The sequence below is a fragment of the Lithobates pipiens genome, unplaced genomic scaffold, assembly GCF_037356315.1.
Source record: "Lithobates pipiens isolate NorthernLeopardFrog02 unplaced genomic scaffold, aLitPip1_a1.2 Scaffold_16, whole genome shotgun sequence".
Lineage (NCBI taxonomy): Eukaryota > Metazoa > Chordata > Amphibia > Anura > Ranidae > Lithobates > Lithobates pipiens.
In genome coordinates this window covers 248,201,237-248,225,793 of record NW_027507748.1, presented here as the reverse complement: position 1 = coordinate 248,225,793, position 24,557 = coordinate 248,201,237, and the positions used below count along the sequence as shown (strand labels likewise).

At 44.4% G+C, this 24,557-nt stretch overlaps 1 protein-coding gene across 2 annotated transcripts in view; it reads left to right on the top strand.

Annotated features, from left to right (window-relative positions):
- PIK3C2B (phosphatidylinositol-4-phosphate 3-kinase catalytic subunit type 2 beta) overlaps positions 1 to 24,557 on the top strand; it is a 935,041-nt gene that overhangs the window by 714,750 nt on the left and 195,734 nt on the right. Inside the window, exon 27 of one of the 2 annotated variants that reach the window (XR_013274472.1) lies at positions 16,292 to 16,439. The exons of the other annotated variant lie outside the window; for it this stretch is intronic. The gene's annotated coding sequence lies outside the window, so the exon portion shown is untranslated. The remainder of the gene's footprint in view (positions 1 to 16,291; positions 16,440 to 24,557) is intronic. 2 annotated transcript variants of the gene reach the window in all.

Below are 24,557 nucleotides of genomic sequence, written 5' to 3'. Positions count from 1 at the left end.
AAGGGTGCAAATTTTTTATTTCACTCTTCACTACCTATCACAGTTTCGAAGGCCATAAAATGCCAAAATAACACAAAACCCCCCCAAATGACCCCATTTTGGAAAGTAGACACCCCAAGCTATTTACTGAGAGGCATGTAGAGTCCATGAAATATTTTATATTTTGCCACAAGTTGTAGGAATATTACAATTAATTTTTTTTTTTTTGCACAAAGTTGTCACTAAATTATATATTGCTCACACATGCTATGGGCATAAGTCAAATTACACCCCAAAATAAATTCTGCTGCTTCTCCCGAGTACGGGGATACCACATGTGGGGGACTTTTTGGGAGCCTAGCTACGTACGGGACCCCGAAAACCAAGCACTGCCTTCCGGATTTAAATATAAGACGCTACCAAAAAAACCTGTTAGCGATCGCAGGGATCAGTCCTGACTCTGCGATCGCTGTAGTTATGTGTTTAGTGTTTTGTAAGTGACAGTGATCTATCGATACTGCACTTGGGTGGGCTGGGCGGAGGGGCAAAATGCAGGTGCTAGCAGGTATCTGGGCTGATCCCGCTAACGATGCGTTTTTTTGGAACCCTAAACTGCTGGGGACACTAGTATAGATCTGATCAGATCAGATATTGATCTGTTCAGATTCTATACCACTACGGGAGGTTTATGCTTTGCACGTGGGTGTTAGCGGTACTGGCACTAACCTAGCGCTGCCTGGGGCGACGCAGACCCTGACCCTAAAACCTAATTGATATCACCCGCCGGGTAATCAGGAGGTTAAACCTTTATTGGGTAATAAATGGTGGGTTCCCTGATGCTATAAAAAGCAAACTAACTAACCAGAGTCACCCGTAACACTTATAAGGTGATCACTGGTGAAAGGGTTAACTAGGGGCAATCAGGGGGTTCAAATTTTTATTAGGTAGTATATGGGGGTCCCTGGCGCTATATAAAAACCTGATGGGGAACCTAAATAACTAACTGGCTAACCAGCGTCAGCAGGGAGACTTATACTGTGATCGCTGGTGAAAGGGTTAACTAGGGGCAATTAGGGGGTTAAAACCATTATTGGGTAGTATATGGGGGTACCTAGCGCTATAAAAACCTGACGGTGAACCTAAAAAAATGACTAGCTACATAGCGACACTAATGCAGCGATCAGAAAAATTATCGCTTAGTGACACTGGCAAAAGGGGGTGAAAGGGTTAACTAGGGGCAATCAGGGGGTTAAAACCGTTATTGGGTAGTATATCGAGGTACCTAGCGCTATAAAAACCTAGCGGTGAACCTAAAAAAATAACTAGCTACCTAGCGACACTAGCGACACTAATGCAGCAATCAGAAAAATGATTGCTTAGTGACACTGGCAAAAGGGGGTGAAAGGGTTAACTAGGGGCAATCGGGGTTAAAACTGTTATTGGGTAGTATATCGGGGTACCTAGCGCTATAACAACCTGGCGGTGAACCTAAAAAAATACCTAGCTACCTAGCGACACTAATGCAGCGATCAGAAAAATGATCGCTTAGTGACACTGGCAAAAGGGGGTGAAAGGGTTAATTAGGGGCAATCAGGGGGTTAAAACCATTATTGGGTAGTATATCGGGGTACCTAGCGCTATAAAAACCTGGCGGTGAACCTAAAAAAAAACTAGCTAACTAGCTACCTAGCGACACTAGCGACACTAATGCAGCAATCAGAAAAATGATCGCTTAGTGACACTGGCAAAAGGGGGTGAAAGGGTTAACTCTAGGGGCAATCAGGGGGTTAAATCTTTATTGGGGGGTGGTAGGGGGCTACCCTGGACCTAACACTAACTGCCCTGACAGTTTTTACTTTTACAACTGACACTGAATGCAGTGATCAGTAAATAAATGATCACTGCAATCAGTGACACTGTGACTAGGGGGGGGGGCGGGTGTACATCGGGGGGCGATCGGGGGGGGGGGGGGTTTGTGTGCCTATGTGTTATTTAGTGTCAGTGTAGTGTTTGGTGCAGACTTACTGTGTCCTTTCCTCGTAGTCCGGTCAATAAGACCGCCCCGAGGAGAATGACATCACTGACTTCCTCCCTGCCTGTGTATACAATACACAGTGGGAGGAAGCTTCTCATTCGCCAGGAGCGATCGAGAGGGGATGGCCAGAAACCAACGGCCATCCCCTCATCCCGGATTGCTCCTGAAGCGAACCGGACCGCCGCATCCAGCGGGAGGGGGTCCGATCGGACCCCCCACCCGCTGGAAGGCAAGCACGTACATGTACGTGCTTGAGCCTGTACATGCCATTGTAATGACGTACAATGGCATGCAGCGGTCCTTACGACTTCTCCCAGACATTGCTGGAAATATCAAGTCTTGGCCTCACTTTTTGTCCCACTAAACAAGTGGATGAGTTTGAAACCATGATAGAATGGAAGGATATGTCAGTGAAAGATTTCAGTTAAAGAGGGATTCCACCTACAAAAAAAATATTAAAAGCCAGCAGCTATAAATACTACAGCTGCTGACTTTTAATAAATGGACACTTACCTGTCCCGGGTTCCAGCGATGCCGAGGCCGATCGATCGCTCGGCTCTCGGCTGCTGCCGCCACCATTCTAGGTGAGGGAATCAGGAAGTGAAGCGAATCGGCTTCACTTCCCGGTTCCCTACTGCGCATGCGCGAGTCGTGCAGCGCAATAGGAATTGTCCGCGCTGTCTCTGAGACCCGTGTGTGTCCCAGCAGACAGCGCAGCAGGACAGGAAATGGCGTAGACTCCCACGGGAGTCTATGCCCGGAAGTGGGTGTAAATACCTGTCTTTGACAGGTATCTCCACCCCCCTCCCCCCTGAAAGGTGCCAATTGTGACACCGGAGGGGGGGAGGGTTCCGATTAGTGGAAGTTCCACTTTAGGGTGGAACCCCGCTTTAAAGGACTTCATGCAATTGCTAGAGGAGAATGAGGGGTCAGACAGCTCTGTAGGGAGTTTGGTTTCCCAACCTGAGATATCAGTGGTCGAACATAGTACATTAAATTGAGGGTTAAAAAGAAATTTGACAAGTTCACCCCATTACAAAGAATCCTACTATTTGAGCCTTTTAATCCAAGTTTAATATGGAAGTTTTCCCCTTAGGAAAAGGCGGGGCTTTTTAGGCATGAACTGTGACTCTACAATAGTTTATAGAAATATATAAAATACTTTTATTGAAACATAAGAAAAAAGAATATATACATTCATTTATACATTACAAAAGAAAAAAACATTATTTCCTTCATATATTCGTATTCATAAAACCATAAGACTGTTTTATACTTCTTATTCCAAAGGCGTACTCTTATCATATTGTACGTATGCACATTCGGAAGATGTAAGAACAATTAAACAAAAAAGATATTGTGCGTCCAATGTAGCCTACGCGTTACGGAGTCATAAGCTCCTTCTTCAGGGATAGTTCATTTTTGCACATTCATTTTGAAAAAAGGACGATAAATCTACAAAACATAAAAAAAGAGAAATATATATATATATATATATATATATATATATATATATATATATATATATATATATATATATATATATATATATACACATTTTTTCAATGAAAGAAGGGAGAGAGAGAGAAAAAAAAGGGGGGGGAGGGGAAAGGGTTACACATCACCTCTACTTTCTTCACCAAGACGCAGCTCTGGGCCCAAAGAGGGGTCACCTCTCTGGATGGAAACCGGGACCGCAGTGGTAGGTTGGTTGTGGAGGAGGAGGGCCAAGAGTGGGATGAATGCATGTAATTGCACATGCCTTTAATTAATTAAAAACTAAGAGTATTTTGTTGTAACAAAAATATAGGTATAAAGAATTTTTTATATATCCCCTCCCCGTTAATTCCCATTGTTATCCTAAAATAGAAGGACAGCCCTAAAGAGGGAAAAAATATATATAGAAAAATATATAGTACTAGCGATGCAATAAACCAAAAGTGTCAAAAAACTACCTTTTCATTAATCCTGTAACAGAGGCGTCTTTTACGATAGTCTCCTATGTCCAGAAAAGAGTGGAGTCATCATGCTCAAAGCATGTCGTTTAGAAGGAGATTTCCAAAATTATTATTCGCATACTTCAGTGCAAGGGGTTGTCCATTTGCCTACTCCAATAGTATAAAACTTTCAAAGTTGCCGCAATGTCTAATAGTCAAAAACTATCTTCCATCTGTAGCACCAGAGAAAAATGGAAGGATAGGGTGCTATAACACCCCTCCCCCGCTGTTCAGAAAAGTGAACATGACTGCGAAAAGAAAAGCCACCAGGACAAGATAGTACATGCTGATTGAAAACAATCAAAAAACAGCATCCTCCCGTCCATGGTGGCTTGCGCGTGCCGGGATCCCACCCAAAGCAGACCCCTATAGTATGGAATTCAGAAACAGGACCCTTCTCTTCAAAGGGAAAAGAAAGAACACAAGGTGAGCAGAGTGAGTGGTCTGTATGCCCTATGTGAAATCTTCCATATAGTGCTACAGATGGAAGATAGTTTTTGACTATTAGACATTGCGGAAACTTTGAAAGTTTTATACTATTGGAGTAGGCGAATGGACTATCCCCTGCACTGAAGTAAGCGAATAATAATTTTGGAAATCTCCTTCTAAACGACATGCTTTGAGCATGATGACTCCACTCTTTTCTGGACATAGGAGACTATCATAAAAGATGCCTCTGTTACAGGATTAATCAAAAGGTAGTTTTTTGACACTTTTGGTTTATTGTATCGCTAGTACTATATATTTTTCTATATATATTTTTTCCCTCTTTAGGGCTGTCCCTCTATTTTAGGACAACAATGGGAATTAACGTGGAGGGGATATATAAAAAATTCTTTATACCTATATTTTTGTTATAACAAAATACTCTTAGTTTTTAATTAATTAAAGGCATGTGCAATTACATGCATTTATCCCACTCTTGGCCCTCCTCCTCCCCAGCCAACCTACCACTGCGGTCCCGGTTTCCATCCAAAGAGGTGACCCCCCTTTGGGCCCATATCTGCATCTTGGTGAAGAAAGTAGAGGTGATGTGTACTTCCCCCCCCCCTTTTTTTTTCTCTCTCTCTCCCTTCTTTTTGAAAAAATGTGTGTGTATATGTATATATATGTATATATATATATATATATATATATATATATATATATATATATATATATATATATATATATATAATATATATATTCTCTTTTTTTCTGTTTTGTAGATTTCTCTACCTTTTTTCAAAATAATGTGCAAAAATGAACTTTCCCTGAAGAAGGAGCTTATGACTCCGTAACGCGTAGGCTACATTGGACGCACAAAATCTTTTTTGTTTAATTGTTCTTACATCTTCCGAATGTGCATACGTACAATATGATAAGAGTATGCCTTTGGAATAATGAGTATAAAACAGTCTTATGGTTTTATGAATACGAATATATGAAGGAAATAATGTTTTTTTCTTTTGTAACGTATAAATGAATGTATATATTCTTTTTTCTTATGTTTCAATAAAAGTATTTTATATATTTCTATAAACTATTGTAGAGTCACAGTTCATGCCTAAAAAGTCCCACCTTTTCCTAAGGGGAAAACTTCCATATTGTTATATTTTGGGATGTTGGCTAACAGTAAGGGGATTTCAACGCATACCTCGCATATTTTGATTTTAATCCAAGTTTGTAAGGCAATTGAGCATTTACCAGTTTGGACCTCTATTCCAAATATTTGGTCTCCAATGCAATACCAGACTTTAAAGAATTTGAGCTCCAACAAAAATATCATAATTAAGTCCTCAGATAAGGGTGGGGATGTTTTGATACTGGGTAAGGAGCAATATAGATCTATGTGCCTGGATAGCATTAAAAATTGTGAATGCTATAAGGCAATTTTAGAAAAACGAGCGCTTTAACAAAACGTTTTTACAGCTCGCCCTGTATGCATATCATTGGGGTGTTTTTAGGTAAGGATACCTATGAATTGATTTTGTTCAAGTTCCCTAGAACCCCACCTTTTACACATTGCCAAAGACTCAAAAGTTTAAAGCACCCCCCTGGAAGGCCAATACTATCTAGTATCGACATTCAGACTGAGATGGCAAGTCATTGCCTTCATACATCCAGGTTATGCCAGATTTATTGAAACGGCTTGATAGCATTGAGTTACCACCTGGTACATTGGCTATTGACATTGAGCCATTATACAGTAGTATCCCGCATGCCGTGTGGATTCAGGTAGTGCAGAGCTTTTTGAAGGAAAGGGACAGGCTTCCTGGCCATACAGTAGGTTTATCCTGGTGTTATTGAAACACGTCGTTACAAGGAACTTGTTTACATTTGGACCTGCTACCTCCAGGTACAGGGTGTGGCTGTGGGTATATGCTGCACACCCTCATATGTCAATGTATACATGAGGGGTGGGAACGTACAATATTCTCTGAGAAAAAATATATGGCTTGGGCCATTGATTTTACTTTGGTATTAATACATAGATGACATGATCATTTTTTTGACTGGAATTGGCATGTTTTGTACTGGAACAGTTGACTGAGTTCATGTCGACCCTAGAGGGGAATTCACCTGAAATTCATTATGGTTAGCGATGGTAGGCAAAACGCTTTTCTGGATACTGAGATTTTTATACAGGATGGGGCACTCTAAGGACCACTTTATGCCACATATCTACGACATAGAACATGATTTTGCATGCATGACGCTCACACCCTAGGTCATTGGTACAGATCATTCCCTACAGTCAATATCTTAGACTTATGCTCTGATGAAACTAATTTTGAACAGGAAGCAGATGCTTTGGGTGGCTGATTGCTAAAAAGATGATGCTCACAGACCACATTTAAAAAGGCTTTAAATAGAGCTAAACATTAAACCAGACAGGAAAAAAAACTGTGCAGTCAGATATAGTTCTAATTATTACTACTTATTGAAGACAATATGCTTAGGTCCAAGGAATCTTAAAAGAAAAAAAAATACTGTAGCTACTGACAGATGATCTCATTATCAAAAGGTATGTCAATGAGAGACCTGATAGTAGCTGTAGGCGTGCACGCTTTATTCTAAACAGATTATTTAAGATTATTTTTCACGATAGTGAAATTACCTTGGCACAGGTATTAGTTAGTGGTACTCAAAAATGTGTTTTTTGGATGGATTTTGGAGAATCAGACCTTGACTCTCACGGATGGTACAGTATATGCTTTGAAACATCTTTTAAATTGTCAGACCAAAGGGGTGGTGTACATAATGTTCTGATTTTTATACTGGGAAAAACAAACATTGCTTTTGGCTCAGAATCAAGGACCACATCTATTATATTAAAAACCTGTATATTATCTACCAATTTTGGGAGGCATGTTGGCATGTACCATAATTACAATACTCATGTGATCAGATTTTATGCCCTTGATTGTGTATTTGAGGACCTGCGAGGGGGGTGAAACATCATGCAACAGGAAGCGAGATGGATTTACCCAACTAAAAGCAACCTTACCCCCCAGAGGCTCATTGATGCGTTACATTTTAAGCTATTTGTCTGATTTTTGGTTCCCTATGTAGGGGGTAAATACACTATTCTCAATGCAGCACACATGTTCTTGCAGAATGGCTGTGAATGTAGCTGGGTACTGGAGTGACCAACAGCTGGAAACCAAAGACAGAGCAAAAGTATATTACTAACACATAACAGAACAGGTCCAGAGCTTTATTCAAAAATCACATCATAACATCTGAAGCAACGTTTTGAAGTCACGGCGTACCAGAATTGGCTCAGAGACACCCCCTAACGTCATAATGACTTCATAAGTATGCCGTAAGCACATAGTTTAAAAAAATTACATCCCTGTCAGCCATCATAATAGCTTGTTAACTACTTGGCACTGGGTGGACGTCCTGGGACGGCCTAGACTTTCTGGGGGTATACCTGAATGATGTCTGAGGCTACAGACATCGTTCAGATATCGTCATTTTCAGACGGCGATTCCCTGCAAAATGAGAACGATCATATCGGCTGTTCTGCCACTTGATCGTTCTTACGGGCGGCGGGAGGGGATGCCCCCCCGCCGGCCTCCGGTGCTTCTACCAACTCACCGTTTCCATCCATAAGTCAGACACAGGATCCGCCGCCCCCTGGATGGTGATCATAGAGATTTCCGGCAAACCAGATGGTCGGGCGCGATGTTATGACGCCTCGGCTGGGAAGCCATGATCTTTTTTTATTTTATTTTTTATTTTAGGCTTCCCAGCCTAGAGGTTAGATGTGGGGTCTTATTGACCCCATATCTCACTGTAAATAGGTCCGATCATGCCATATTCCTATTACAAGGGATGTTTAATGTAATAGGAATAAAAGTAATCAAAAATTATGAATTTTACATGTAGGAGAAAAATGTCAGAATTGGCCTGGGCGCAAAGTGGTTAATATGCATTTTTATCTTATTATGCAGCCAACCAAGTTTAACTGTTGTTTTATGCCATTGTTTAATATGTCATAAAACACTCCCACTTTTCTTCAGTGTTGCAAAAATTTGATCCCATTTAATATTATGCCGTATGGAGTGCAGATTAGTAAGGTTGGCTTTTTGAAATTTTCTGCTTTCCTTTATGGAAAATGTAATTACTCTAACCACGGTTACCTAAATTATGCCTAACTTCCACATCTGCACTCTGTTTTCTGAAATTAGTGGGCAAGGACAGAATTATTTCTAGCTGGGGCTTCTACCTTTTGACTCATGAAATTGTCCTGCATTTACAGTCAAGAAATGACAAGCCTTAGTTGAGTGAGCAGTTTTGTATGCCCAATCAGTATCAGAATAGTTGAAATCTTCCAAGTTTATAAAATTGCCCTGCCTCCCCGCCATTTCTAACTGTGAAAGTAGAGGGGTCGTCTTCTCCTCCTTAGAGCGGAGTTCCACTTTAAGGCCTCCTACACGGCTCCTTTTTGCGAAACTGGGCTTTTGGGGAGGAAGGGGGGACAGGTACCTGCTCCCACTTCCGGTCGCCCTAGGTGGTAAGAAGTGGAAGTTGTCCTTCCAGAAATATTCTGGGGCATATGAGAGGTCCTAGAAGACTTTGGGACCAGTCACAGAGTGCTGAGGGAGGACACGGGGAAAACACAGCTGAGGTGAGTGCACCGCTGGATTGTGGGACAATTGAGTTTGTGTTCATTAAAAGTCAGCAGCTACAGTTGTAGCTGATGACTGTTAATAAACAAATGGCTGGAACTCTGCTTTATAGTCAGTTCACACAGGGGCAACTCGGGATCCGACTTCAGGTTGCTCCTAGTCGCCTCAAATCGCGCTACATGTAAAAAACAATGTAAGTGAATGAGAGCCGTCTTAATGTACACTACTGAACTCGCTCCGACTTCAGAAAAGTTTCCTGTACTACTTCTATCCGACTTCCAGGTGACTGGTACCCATTGATTTCAATGGAAGTCGCCTCCAAGTCAGATCTCCATCTATATTGAGACGACAATGTCACCTCTCACAGAATAATCCGCTCTCGAGAGGGAACTCCATGCCAAATTTTTAATAAAACACTTTTTTTCCCCAGGTGAATGTGTAGGAGTACGATGTACCCCTTACTCATTTACATAGGGTGGGGGGCCGGGATCCCGGATTCCGATAAGCCCCCCGCCCGCAGGCCCTGACAACCAATGGCCTGGGTTGTCGGGAAGAGGCCCTTGTCCTCATCAACATGGGGACAAGGTGCTTTGGAGTGGGGGGGCCGCAGGGCGCCCCCCTTCCCCAAAGCACCCACCCCCCCATGTTGAGGCCATGCGGCCTCGTAAGGTTCAGGAGGGGGTGGCGCTCGCTCATCCCCACCCCCTTTCCTGACCGGCCAGGCTGCGTGCTCAAATAAGGGTCTGGTATGGATTTTGGGGGGCACCCCCATGCCGTTTTTTCAATGTAGGGGGGTTGCCCTTAAAATCCATACCAGACTTAAGGGCCTGGTATGCTCCCGGAGGGGGAACCCATGCCGGTTTTTAAAATTTGGCATGGAGTTCCCCCTTGAGCTCATTCTCTGATTGGCCACGGCCAAAGTCGCTTGGCCTGGGGCAACTTAAAGTTGTGTTGTAAGTCGCCCCAAGTCGCGTTAAAGTCGCTCCAAGTCGCACTGTAATTCATACTCAAGTCATGTCCAAGTTGCCTCCAAAAGTTGTCCTGGAAGTCGCGTTGCCCCTGTGTGAACCGGCTCTTAAGGTAAAGGGGGCCTATAACATACCATATTTTGAATTTACTGTTTGTTTTGTCCCTTTGGAGCTCCAGCCACAAAGGCTCCAGAGTAATTTGTCTCTAAAACACTCCCACTTTTCTTCAGTGTTCATCCCTGGTAGAGAAGCCAACCTGGACAGACTCTGTGAACCCAGACAGCAGTGATGTCATTTGGAATGAATTGCTGCAGCTAGAGGGCAGGCTCAGGTTCTGTCAGACCACACACTGTGCATAGCAGGAAACTCTTGTGGATGATGTCACATACTGGCAGAAGGTAGACAGGTGTGGCAAAGTGTTTAAAGCGGGATTCCACCCTAAAGTGGAACCTCCGCTGATTGGATCCCTCCCCCCCTCCGGTGTCACAATTGACACCTTTCAGGGGGGAGGGGGGTGGAGATACCTGTCAAAGACAGGTATTTACACCCACTTCCGGGCATAGACTCCCGTGGGAGTCTACGCCATTTCCTGCCCTGCCACGCTGTCTGCTGGGACACACACGGGTCCCAGTGACAGCGCGGAGATTTCCTATTGCGCGGCGCAACTCGCGCATGCTCCGTAGGGAACCGGGAAGTGAAGCCGATTCGCTTCACTTCCTGATTCCCTCACCTAGAATGGGGGCTGCAGCAGCCGAGGTCCGAGCGATCGATCTGCCTCGGCTGCCGGTATCGCTGGAACCCGGGACAGGTGAGTGTCCATTTATTAAAAGTCAGCAGCTGTAGTATTTATAGCTGCTGGCTTTTAATATTTTTTCTTTTGGTGGAATCCCTCTTTAAGTACCTTTTTTTTTTTTTTTTTTTTTTTTCATTTTTTTTTTTCCGTCAAGCCTGTGGTAGAGATATCAATATATACATGCTCTTTTCTTTCTGAATCATGTGAGTGGCCAATTTGTTTTCATATTTACCATTAAAGTTTTCACCTGTACTGTAACATGTAACACCCCCCCCCCCCCTGCCCACAGCTTATAAATCTTGTTTCTCATATCGTCTTCCAGGACAGCCTGGGGAGAGCACCTTGATGGACCTGACCCTTAGCACCCCTCGGTCCGTACGAAGGGAGGAGAGGGTAGCTTTCAGTCCCCGCTGCCATTTAAAACGTTCGGAGAGAACGGGACCCCGATGCGCGGCAATCTCCCCCTCGGAGCGCTAACCGCTAGTACCTGTCGGTCGGATGGCGGCGGGAGACGTTCGTTCCACCGACCGGCGTCCGGGTACTGTGAGCGGTGCGTTCGTAAGGAACGCACGGCGTCGGGGCGGAGACTTTGCGTTCTGGCGTACGGAAGTGGGAGAGACGCACTTCCGCCGGATTCGCGTCATCAGGGGGCGCCGTAGAACCTGCAGGACCTGTTCCAGTCCTTTGGGCGCGGCGGTGTGACTACAGGGTTGCCTGGAGCGGTGTGAAGGCTCAGAGAGACTGAGTGAGACACAGGAACCATGGAGAGTGCAGTTGTGCAGGTGGACTCCGGTTCAACAGGCTCCAGTACCTCTCAGGTAAGCTTGGTGAGGGCAGACCAGGACTTACACTGGGGGGTGGGGGGTCACTCTGACCCGTAGTACCTTCCCGGGGTGGAGAACCTGCTGGTGAAGGGGGGCACTTCCTAGACAGACCCTAGAAGCACAGTGGTGTGGTCAGGGGTGGTATTTTAATGGGACCCTGTTTTTCTTTGTTTTTAGGTTAAACAGGACAGAGCCCAGATACCTTTGCCCAGAAGGAAATGTGCCGTGTGTGGGGCTAAGTTAGGCACCGGTTGGGAGAAGCCGCTTTGCCAGGATTGTGTCAGTAGCCTGGTGAAAGAGGACTCGGTGGCAGCTTGTCACAATGTTTTAACATCTGTAAAGGATGAGATTGCATCCACCTTCCAATCTTTCAAAAACATGATGGATAGGGTGCAGGGTCCCTCTGTCCCTTTACCCAGGGCCGTGAGTATGCCTTCCTTATCCGAACCAAGTCAGGAGGAGGAGGTGGATAGGGAGAGGTTACCCAGGTCATTAGCCTCCTCTAGGACAGAGTCTACTTCTGAATCTGAGGGGGAGGAAGAGGCCATTAGATCAGCCAGATACAAGCTGTCTTTGGATGATGTGGGTGACCTCCTCAAGGCTATATATGACACTTTGGAGATCAGGGAAGAACAGGTCCAGCTTTCAAAACACGACATGATGTATCAAGGGTCTAGTGTAATGAAAGACAGGGTATTCCCCGTCCATAAGTCGCTAGTGGAGGCGATTCTGCTGGAGTGGGAACAACCGGAAAAAAGGCCATTTTTTTCAGGTAGCCTTAGAAGGAGGTTCCCTTTTGAGTCGGATGCCGTGCATCCCTGGAACAAGGTTCCCAAATTAGATGCTCCCTTGGCTAAAGTCTCTAAGAAGACAGATTTGGCCTTTGATGATATGGGTTCACTCAGGGACCCTATGGATAAGAGGGGAGATGTGCTGCTTAAGAGAGCCTGGGATGCCTCTTCCATCGGGCTTAAACCGGCCCTAGCAGCTACCTGTGTGGCCAGAAACTTGGAGTGTTGGCTTACACAGTTACAATCGCATATTTCTGCGGGTACTTCTAGGCAACAGCTGTTGAAGTCCTTTCCGCTACTGTTCAAGGCTGTGGGCTTTTTAGCTGATGCCTCTGCAGAATCAGTCAAACTGGCTGCTAGATCTGCAGCACTAGTGAACGCTGCCAGAAGGGCCGTTTGGCTTAAAACCTGGTCAGGAGACACAGCTTCAAAATTGAAGTTATGTGGATTACCCTTTTCAGGGGATCATTTGTTCGGGCCCGGCCTGCAAGAGGCGTTAGAGCGCACGCAGGATAGGAAGAAAGCTTTCCCAGAAAGGAAAAAGAGACCTGAAGGGAAGCACCTTTTTCGAAGCCCCAGGCAGCAGAACCTGCAGGAAAGGGAGGTTCGCCCCAAAAAGCATTGGACAGGTCACAAGGGAAGAGGCAGAGGAGGAATCTTATTCAATCCTCCTCAACCCTCCCCTAAAACCCAGTGACTCCTGCGTCCCGGTGGGAGGAAGACTGGGGAAGTTCCTCCCACAGTGGGAAGCTTCAACCGAAAGTCTGTTCATTCGAGATGTAATAAGGAACGGCTACAGGTCGGAGTTTGGTTCAGTTCCCCTCCCAAATTTTCAAGTAACAAGGTTACCAAGGGACCAAGAGAAAGCAGAGGCTTTGGCTCTTCTTCTGGGGGATCTGGTGGACCAAGAAGTAATGGTGCAGGTGCCTCAGGAGGAGCGAGGCTTGGGGGTTTACTCCCACGTATTCGTGGTAAAGAAACCTTCGGGGAAGTTCAGGTTAATACTGAATCTCCGCCCCCTGAACAGATTTATAAAATACAAGCGGTTCCGGATGGAGTCAATCTTCTCGGTAACCAAGTTCCTGTTTCAGGGCTGTCACATGGCCACAGTGGATCTCAGGGATGCATATTTGCATATCCCGATTCATCTGGAATCTCAGAGGTTTCTCAGGTTGGCGGTGAGGTTGAACACTGGTGTGTTACACCTCCAGTTTCGAGCTCTCCCCTTCGGGCTCTCAGCCTCACCAAGAATCTTTACAAAGGTTCTGGCAGAGGCACTGGCCCCATTAAGGCTCAAGGCTATAACAGTGATCCCATATCTGGACGATCTACTGTTCATAGCCCAGTCGGCCCAACAACTGCAGAGGGACATACAGGAGGCCTTGGTTTTCCTGCGCTCACTGGGTGGCTGATAAACCAGGAAAAATCCCAGCTGACCCCCTCACAGGAGGTCCTGTATTTAGGATACAGGATTTCTTCGGTGGAAATGAAGGTATTTCTTCCGGAGGAGAAGATCTGCAAGCTAGAGCAGGCGGTAGCCCAGCTTCAATCTGGTCGGGAAGCCCAGGTCAGGGAGGTTATGAGAGTCCTGGGGTTGATGACATCATGCTTTCCAGCGGTGGCCTGGGCAAGGCATCATCAGCGTCCTTTACAGAGACTCATGCTCCGTTATTGGGATGGCAGGCAGGAGAGCCTGGATCAGGTTATGCCCCTATCCTCGGCAGTCAGGAGGTCTCTTTGGTGGTGGCGGGCCCAGGTCAACCTAGACAGGGGTCTTCCCTGGTCCCCACAAGCTACTGTGGTGGTCACGACCGATGCCAGTGCGCTAGGTTGGGGTGCCCACCTAGAGGGAACCTTAGCCCAGGGTTCCTGGTCGGACCTAGAGACAGGTCGTTCCTCAAACCAGAAGGAACTTCTGGCAGTTTGGAAGGCTATAGAAACCTTCCAGTCCCAGTTACATGGCAGGGATCTGCAGGTTCGCTCAGACAATGTGGCAGCAGTAGCCTACCTGAACAAGCAAGGGGGAACCAGAAGCCCTGCACTCCAGGTAATTGCGGACAGAATCTTCTGCTGGGCAGAGAAGAACTTGTCCTCAATATCAGCCATTCACCTAAAGGGAACGCAGAATTTACTGGCCGACTTTCTCAGTCGCCAGAAGATAGGTCAGGACGAGTGGTCCCTCAACAAGGAAGTGTTCGAGGAGATTGTGTCATGCTGGGGAAGGCCAGAAATAGACCTATTTGCAACAGGAAGGTGACGCAATTTTTTTCGGTTCACCCACAGGATCGGGCCAGGGGGATAGACGCCCTTGCCAATCCATGGCTGTTCGGCCTGTGTTATGCCTTTCCTCCCGTAAGGATGGTGGCGGAGGTCCTGCAGAAGTTCCGCTCGGAGACTACGGACCTCATTTTAGTAGCTCCTTTTTGGCCAAGGAGACCCTGGTTTGCCAGCATAAAGAAATTGGCCGTCCATCCTCCGCTGTTTCTGCCAGTCAGGGAGGACTTACTTTCCCAGGGGCCGATCTTGTGCCCTCAGATAGAGAGGCTCAAGCTTGCGGCCTGGTATCTGAGGAACAAATCTTAAGGTCACAGGGTTTCTCAGAAAGAGTGATTAAGACCTTGTTAGAATGCCGTAAACCAGTTACTAGGGCAATTTACGCCAAGGTAGGAAAGAGGTTTAATTCCTGGTTGCGAGAACAGGGAATTGCAAGCCCCGGGGTCCCGGCAGTCCTGGACTTTCTACAAGCAGGGGTAGAGCTGGGCCTATCTATCAGCACTCTAAAGGTACAGGTGGCGGCCTTAAGCGTTTTCCTTCAGTCCTCCCTTCAGCAGAATCCATTTGTCAGGAACTTCTTCAAGGCTCTATCTAGATCCAGGCCTGTGAGAATGAAGTCCTGTCCTACTTGGGATTTGGCCTTGGTTCTTAGGGCTTTGACCCAAGATCCATTTGAACCATTAGAGGGAGCATCACTTAAGTGGATGGTACTAAAGACTGTGTTTTTGATAGCGATCACGTCAGCTAGAAGGGTCAGTGATCTGCAGGCGCTCTCGGTCAGAGAGCCATTTCTGTTAATCTTAGAAGACAGGGTAGTACTTAAGACTGACCCTAGTTTTCTTCCTAAAGTGGTGTCCACTTTTCATAGGACACAGGATATTATTTTGCCAACTTTTTTCTCAACCTCAGATGAGGACGAGGCAAGATCTTTAAGTTTGTTAGACGTTAGGAGAAGTCTATTAATTTTTTTAGAAGCCTCTAGGGTCTTCAGGAAGTCAGACTCACTTTTTGCTAATTTATCGGGCGCCCGCAAGGGCTGCAAGGCGTCCAAAGCGTCTATCGCCAGGTGGATACGAATGGCGATAGTTAAAGCCTATGAGTTAGAGGGGAAGCAGGCACCCTTAGTTAAGGCACACTCTACAAGGGCGGTTTCTGCATCATGGGCAGAGAGGGCTGGAGCCTCTCCAGAGGAGATCTGCAAAGCAGCAATGTGGTCCAGCTACTCAACGTTCGCAAGACATTACCGTCTGGATTTATGGTCTGATAAAGAGCAGACTTTTGGACGTAAGGTCCTCCAGGCAGTGATCCCGCCCTGACAAGGTGAGCTCCTTGCTTATCATCTCAAAGGCTGTCCTGGAAGACGATATGAGAAAACCGGAGTTAGACTTACCGGTAACTCTTTTTCTAGGAGTCTTCCAGGACAGCCTGGCTTCCCACCCAAAGTTGTTTAAATTGGACTAAGTGGTGAGGATGTGTATTAACGTGATTGTTAGTGTGTTATGTCTTTCAGAGCCTCCCGGCGGTTCTTGGAGTAAAACTGAGGAGGGCCTGGAGGACCACACCTTTTATTTAATTGGCTTGACGTGTTTCCTGTCCCGGAGGGAGGAGCCCTATATCTCAAAGGCTGTCCTGGAAGACTCCTAGAAAAAGAGTTACCGGTAAGTCTAACTCCGGTTTTTTACAATAAAGTACTGCTACTATATACATTTTTGGATGATCTGTATACCACGGTTACATAATAAATTGCACAGTTTCTCCAGTGCTGAGAGTTCAGGAAGGAGGAGATTTCCACTACATTTTGTATACGCACCCACATGTGTGATGTCAGTATCATGTGACCTGGCTAGCTCTGATCAACAAGTATATGTTGCCTTCAGCATAAAAGACACAACTGAGTATGTGCAGGTTGGCTGCTCTGCCTGTGTTAGCTGGCCTTCCCCAGATAGACAGTGCAGGAGGGAAAGGATCTATGCATATAGGATTAAACAGGCGTTTTACACAATGCAGAGGATTAACCCATTAAGTTCCATGGTGAGTATAACAAGCATGCTATGCTGCATAGACAGACTGATTTTACTATTGTGGGGTTAGTAACACTTTAAGGTTAGGGGACCTATATCAGGTGTTGTAAATTCTAGTTTCTCTATTTTAATTACCAGACTTCTATCATTTATGCATACCTTTTATTTTGTAATTGGCTACAAAACATATAAAAAAATTGGTTGAAGATCAATACTCACTATTAGTTATCACAACACCGGTTGTTCAATATACCTGTGTGGTGTCCCAAGATTTGCAGGCTCACCAATATTGTGTGCGGTCTCTGTGCCTAAAAACTATAAAGAGAAAGGATTTACAGGGGAAAGATTCCCACTGAGAAGACACAGGCGGACCATGCTCCTTAACCACTTCAATACAGGGCACTTTCACCCCCTTCCTTCCTAGCCCAATTTTCAGCTTTCATCGCTCTAGCGCTTTCAGTGACAATTGCGCGGTCATGCTACACTGTACCCAAATTAAATTTTTATCATTTTTTTCACACAAATAGAGCTTTATTTTGGTGGTATTTATTCACGACTTTTTTATTTTTTGCGATATAATCGCAAAAAAAGAGGAAATTTGGAAAAAAAAAACAATATTTTATTTTTTCTATTTTAAAAGAAATCTAATAAAATCAAATGTTGTCATAAATTTAAGCCAAAATGTATTCTGCTACATGTTTTTGGTAAAAAAAATTCTGTTAAGTGTATAATAATTGGTTTGTGTGATCACGGACATATGTACGCAAATGATCATGTACATATGTATGCAGGTGATCACGTACATATGTGTGCAGATAATCATTGGGACATGTGATTTTAGTGGGACATATGTGGGGGACATGTTTTTATTATTAGGGACATGTGTTTTTATTATTTGGGGACATGTATGTTTTGGGGACATATGTGGGGACTGTGTTTATACTGTGTGGTGTGTTGTGTATTACACTAGAATGGTGATCAGTGAGTAAAAAGCTGTAAAAAACAGCTCATACTCACTGATCATCAGCCGGCTGCAGCGATCTGCTCTCCTCTCCTCAGCGATGAGTTCTGTGTGAGGAGAGGAGGAGCCGATTGCCTAGCAACCGGCTGTTTGTTTACATCACATGACGGCCGTGATTGGACACGGCCTTCATGTGATCAGGAGGGCCAATCACAGAGCCCTCCTGCCGATCTGAGATGCGTCGTGTACGGGTGACACGAGCACATCGGGATCGCGCCGCTGTGCGGGCACTCGCGCGATCCCGCTCCTTCTGAAGGACGTTCCTGAACGTCCTATCAGAAGTAGACGGCTCCCACCTGGCCGTATATGTGCATTGGCCAGGTGGGAAGTGGTTAAGGACCGCCGCATGCCAATGTACGTCATCACAATGGCATGTACAGGCACAAGCGCGTACATGTACGTGCTTGCCTTCCAGCGATCGGACCCCCTCCCGCTGGATGTGGCGGTCTGTTTCACTTCAGGAGCGATCCTGGATGAGGGGATGGTCGTTGGTTTCTGGCCACCCCCTCTCGATCGCTCCTGGCGAATGAGAAGCTTCCTCCCACTGTGTATAGTAAACACAGGCAGGGAGGAAGTGATGTCATTTTCCTCGGGGGGGGGGGGGGGGGGTCTTTTTGACCGGACTATGAGGAGAAGTGAAAGTAAGTGTGCACCAACACTACACTAACACGTAGGCACACACATGCACACAAACCCCCCCCCCCCCCGATCGCCCCCGATCCCCCCCGATCCCCCCGCCCCCCCCCCCCAGTCACAGTGTTACTGATTGCAGTGATCATTTATTTACTGATCACTGCATTCAGTGTCAGTTGTGACAGTAAAAACTGTCAGGGCAGGTAGTGTTTGGTCCAGGGTAGCCCCCTACCACCCCCCAATAAAGGTTTAACCCCCTGATTGCCCCTAGAGTTAACCCTTTCACCCCGTTTTTGCCAGTGTCACTAAGCGATCATTTTTCTGATCGCTGCATTAGTATCGCTAGGTAGCTAGTTATTTTCTTAGGTTCAATGCCAGGTTTTTATAGCGCTAGGTACCCCGATATACTACCCAATAATGGTTTTAACCCCCTGATTGCCCCTAGTTAACCCTTTCACCCCCTTTTGCCAGTGTCACTAAGCGATCGTTTTTCTGATCGCTGCATTAGTGTCGCTAGGTAGCTAGTTATTTTTTTAGGTTCACCGCCAGGTTTTTATAGCGCTAGGTACCCCGATATACTACCCAATAATGGTTTTAACCCCCTGATTGCCACTAGTTAACCCTTTCACCCCCTTTTGCCAGTGCCACTAAGCGATCATTTTTCTGATCGCTGCATTAGTGTCGCTAGGTAGCTAGTTATTTTTTTAGGTTCACCGCCAGGTTTTTAGTTAACCCTTTCACCAGCGATCACAGTATAAGTGTCACTGGTGACGCTGGTTAGGCAGTTAGTTATTTAGGTTCCCCGTCAGGTTTTTATATAGCGCCAGGGACCCCCATATACTACCTAATAACAATTTGAACCCCCTGATTGCCCCTAGTTAACCCTTTCACCAGTGATCACCATATAAGTGTTACGGGTGACTCTGGTTAGTTTGCTTTTTATAGCATCAGGGCACCCACCATTTATTACCCAATAAAGGTTTAACCCCCTGATCACCCGGCGGGTGATATCAATTAGGTTTTAGGGTCAGGGTCTGTGTCGCCCCAGGCAGTCCTAGGTTAGTGCCAGTACCGCTAACACCCACGCGCAAAGCATATACCTCCCGTAGTGGTATAGAATCTGAACAGATCAATATCTGATCTGATTAGATCTATACTAGCGTCCCCAGCAGTTTAGGGTTCCAAAAAAACGCATTGTTGGCAGGATCAGCCCAGATACCTGCTAGCACCTGCGTTTTGCCCCTCCGCCCAGCCCACCCAAGTGCAGTATCGATAGATCACTGTCACTTACAAAACACTAAACACATAACTGCAGCGATCGCAGAGTCAGGCCTGATCCCTGCGATCGCTAACAGGTTTTTTTGGTAGCGTTTTATATTTAAATCCGGAAGGCAGTGCTTGGTTTTCGGGGTCCCGTACGTGGCTAGGCTCCCAAAAAGTCCCCCACATGTGGTATCCCCGTACTCAGGAGAAGCAGCAGAATTTATTTTGAGGTGTAATTTTACTTATGCCCATAGCATGTGTCAGCAATATATCATTTAGTGACAACTTTGTGCAAAAAAAAAAAATTATTGTAATATTCCTGCAACTTGTGGCAAAATATAAAATATTTCTTGGACTCAACATGCCTCTCAGTAAATAGCTTGAGGTGTCTACTTTCCAAAATGGGGTCATTTGGGGGGGTTTTGTGTTATTTTGGCATTTTATGGCCTTCGAAACTGTGATAGGTAGTGAGGAGTGAAATCAAAAATTTGCACCCTTAGAAACCCTGAAGGCAGTGATTGGCTTTCGGGGTGCCGTACGCAGCTAGACTCCCAAAAAGTCCCACATATGTGGTATCCTCGTACTCAGGAGAAGTAGCAGAATATATTTTGGGGTGCAATTCCACATATAACTATGGCATGTGTGAGCAATATATCATTTAGTCACAACTTTATGTAAACTTTTTTTTTTTTTTGTGTCATTATTCAATCACTTGGGACAAAAAAAAAATATTCAATGGGCTCAACATGCCCCTCAGCAATTTCCTTGGGGTGTCTACTTTCCAAAATGGGGTCATTTGTGGGGGGTTTGTACTGCCCTGCCATTTTAGCACCTCAGTCGTAAATTAAAAGCTGTGTAAATTCCATAAAATGTACTCTAGTTTGTAGACGCTATAACTTTTGCGCAAACTAATAAATATACCCTTATTGACATTTTTTTTAATAAAGATATGTGGCTGAATAAATTTTGCCCTAAATATATGCCTAAAATTGACTTTATTTGATTTTTCTTATAACAAAAAGTAGAAAATATATTTTTTTCTCAAAATTTTCGGTCTTTTTTCATTTATATCGCAAAAAATAAAAATCGCAGAGGCAATCAAATACAATCAAAAGAAAGCTCTATTTGTGGGAAGAAAAGGACGCAAATTTCGTTTGGGTACAACATTGCATGACCGCGCAATTACCAGTTAAAGCAGTGCAGTGCGAAATTGTAAAAAGACCTCTGGTCCTTAGGCTGAAAATTGGTCCGGGGCTGAAGTGATTAATTTTATTAAGAAAATATTAGAAAAATATATTTAATACAAAAAGGGCCAAGACCAGGTACACACCACCAACCCCAGGATCATGTTAAAAATAGATAAATAATTAAACGTCTGTTTAAGAGCAGCTGCATCACGCTTCAACCATGCGTGGACACACCTATAACAGAGCTTAATTAGAATAGGTATTATTCATGGATCAGACTAATGCTCTCAGTGACATGCACCATACGTGACAAAATCCATCCTGTCACTATGTTTAATTAGAAACCCTTTTAACAAAAAGACCCCTGTTAAAGGGTGCTTGATTGTGTCAAGTCGCTAGTTCCACAACGACAGCTCTAATTAGGATTTGTAGCAAAACATCGCTGTCAGTGTGGAGAGATGATTATAATCCACAGTTAGTATCCAGTCCAGAGGCACAGAAATAGTTTCCCAGAGTGGAATTGCATGTATTCACAGGGTCTAGTTGTTGAAAAAAATAGCTCAATGACACTGTTATGAAGCTGGCTAATACTGGCTGAGATGTACCAAACAGCTGCAGGTGGCAATTCAAGGACCTATGGTCCACTCACCCGACCATTCATAGAACGATATAATCACAGTCCTGTATTATCTTTCTCCGGTCCAGGGGGTTTTAAGTGCCGTCCTATATACTCCGTTTGTTGAGCGGGCTCCGTGGGGCTCCAGTGAGCAGTTTGCTGTCAGCACTGTGTAAGTGTCAGGTCTTCTGGGCCACTCTCCACTGGTCTAAGGCGAGATGGTCACCGCTGGCTTCAGGCAATTAACTGCGCATGCACAAGCGCAAATAAATATGTCATCCACAACGCATAGAATGTCTCTGTCGTGATGCCAAATCCTTTTTTTTTCAAGGATAGGAGGGGCATGAATTGTTTTTCTATTTATACTGCAGTTAATATCTCCCGCCTTCAATTCAGGGTTGCTATATAAAGAATCACCACTAGATGTCATCTCCCATATAGAACATCACATATCTTTCTCTTCCACTATTTAGAGGCACTTCGTTATCGGCATAAATTTGTATCGACATGTAAAACTGAAGCAGTTTTAAGACTGTTTAAGGCTTTTCCCAAGGTCACAGAGAGAGTTTGAAAACATACACCTGAGATCAGCAGAGTGGGGTTCCTTCCATTTAGCTTCGTTTAGAGGCTGTACCGGTAAGGACTTCCAACCAGGAGAGGCTAGAACCTGGCTGGGGCGAAGCGGTAAGGGGGTGCTGATCCATGCGGTCCCAACAGGTGGACCATTCGCTTTCCTGCTGGAATATATTCGAGTCGTGTCCTAAAGTGGAGCCAGGGCTGGACGATTCAAGTTCACGCATATTCTGACCTGATCTCTTAAAAGCGCACCTTACTAGGACATCTGGTAAGGAGCCAATCTTATTTGTTTGGTGGTGGTGCACTTCAATTTGTTCTACTCTGGCACATGATTCAGAGACTTGGAGCTATTTGGGACACGTGGTGTTTCTGTTTACAGTGCATTTATATTCAAAATTTGGTTTTCCACAGAGAACTATCACAACGAGGACACATTTTTAACTTGTGATTTATTCATTTGCATATTTCTCTGTGTCAGTTTAGGGCACAATACTATTGAGATTCACTGTTCATGTAATTAGTGACACTGTTGCATATGTATTATCAAATGTGTTTTGTATATGTCATATAATATGTTTTGATATTTATAATGATATGATTGCTTGTATAATATTTTGCACTTTAAAGCTCACACTTAATTTGGGTGAAGTGCTTATATCCTAATATTTATTATTAGGGTTTGCGCGGTTTTTCTTTTTCCCATCCACATATGTATATAATTTTTTGGTATATATTTGAACTGCAGCATCACATATCTTTCTTTATTCTGTAGCGCAAATTTTCTTCTGTTTTTCTTGTATTAAGAGAGGCATGGACTGCAGAGAGAGAGAGATCGTTTTGCCCCTGTACAAATCATTAGTAAAATCTCATCTGGAATATGCAGTTAAGTTTTGGGCACCAGTTCATAAAAAGGCAACTGGAGAATGTACAGAGAAAGACAACCAAACCAATAAGAGGCAACGAGGAGCTCAGCTATAAGGAAAGATTTCATTTCCAAATATGAAAAAGGCTTCTTCACATTAAGAGCTGTGAAAATGTGGAATAGACTAGATCAAAAGCTGGTTCTGGCCAGCTCAGTGGATTGTTTTAAGAAAGCCCTTGATTCTTTCCTAGATAAACATAATATAACTGGATTCTAATATTTATAGGTAAAGTTGATCCAGGGAATATCAGATTGCCTTTTGGGGCATCAGGAAGGTTTTTTTTTCCCCTGCTGGAACAAATTGGTTAATGCTTAGTTTTGTTTTTCTGGATCAACTGTGGGTGTAGAAGTGTGTGTGTGTATGTGTGTATGTATGTATATATATATATATAAACTGTATGTATGTGCATGTGTATATGTATGTACATTGCCTTCATACCCCTTACAATTTTCCACATTTTGTCATGTTACAACCAAAACGTAAATGTATCTTATTGGGATTTTATGTGATTGTTGAACACAAAGTGGCACATACTTGTGAAATGGAAGGAAAACCATAAATGGTTTTGAAAATGTTTTACAAATATCTGAAAAATGAGGCATGCATTTGTATTCAGCCCCCTTTTGTCCATATTTTGTAGAACCACCTTTTGCTGCAATTACAACTACAAGTCTTTTTGTGTACGTCTCTACCAGCTTTGCATATCTAGAGACTGAAATTTTTGCCCATTCTTCTTTGCTATTCAGACACACTCTCCATCCAATCTGACAGAGCTTGAGTTTTTTTGCAATTTTCAGGTCTTGCCACAAATTTAAAGTGGATGTAAACCCTCATACGCAGTGAAGTGAACAGCCTCAGATGACACACAGATGAAACATCCATCCCTACATAAGTTAGATGGAACATCCATCCCTACATAAGTTAGATGGAACATCCATCCTTACATAAGTTTTACATGTATATCTGCTTTAGCTTTCTATGTTCTTTAGAAAGTGCACATCGTATTACAAATCTTTCTTCCTGTTTTAGCAGTGGGTGTAGAGTCTGGGCATACACTGTGTGACAGCTAATTGGAGGAAAGGCACACGGCCCCCTCCACATAGGCAGAGTAACGATGACACTTGAATAGCTGTGCTGTGCATAGACAACCTCTCTGATAATCTATATATATCACCCTCCCCGACAAAAAATGTCCAGCTGCTTTTATCTCCTGTGTTGCAAAGTTTGTCAGAAGTTATGCTGATAACAGAGGAAGGGGGCAGCAGAAAAGACACAGGACTTAGGGCTTTGGAGAGATATAAGTAAACAATACAGATATATGTGCCCAGGTCAGAGTTCATGAATGTTGTTTACATCCACTTTATGTCTGGACTTTTACTGGGCCAGTCTAACACATGCAGCTCTGGCTGTATGTTTACGGCTGCTCTCCTGCTGGAAGGTCAACCTCCGCATCCCTACAACATCACCACCATGGTTCACAGTGGGGATGGTGTGTTCAGGGTGATGTTCAGTGTTAGTTTTCTGCCAAACATGGTG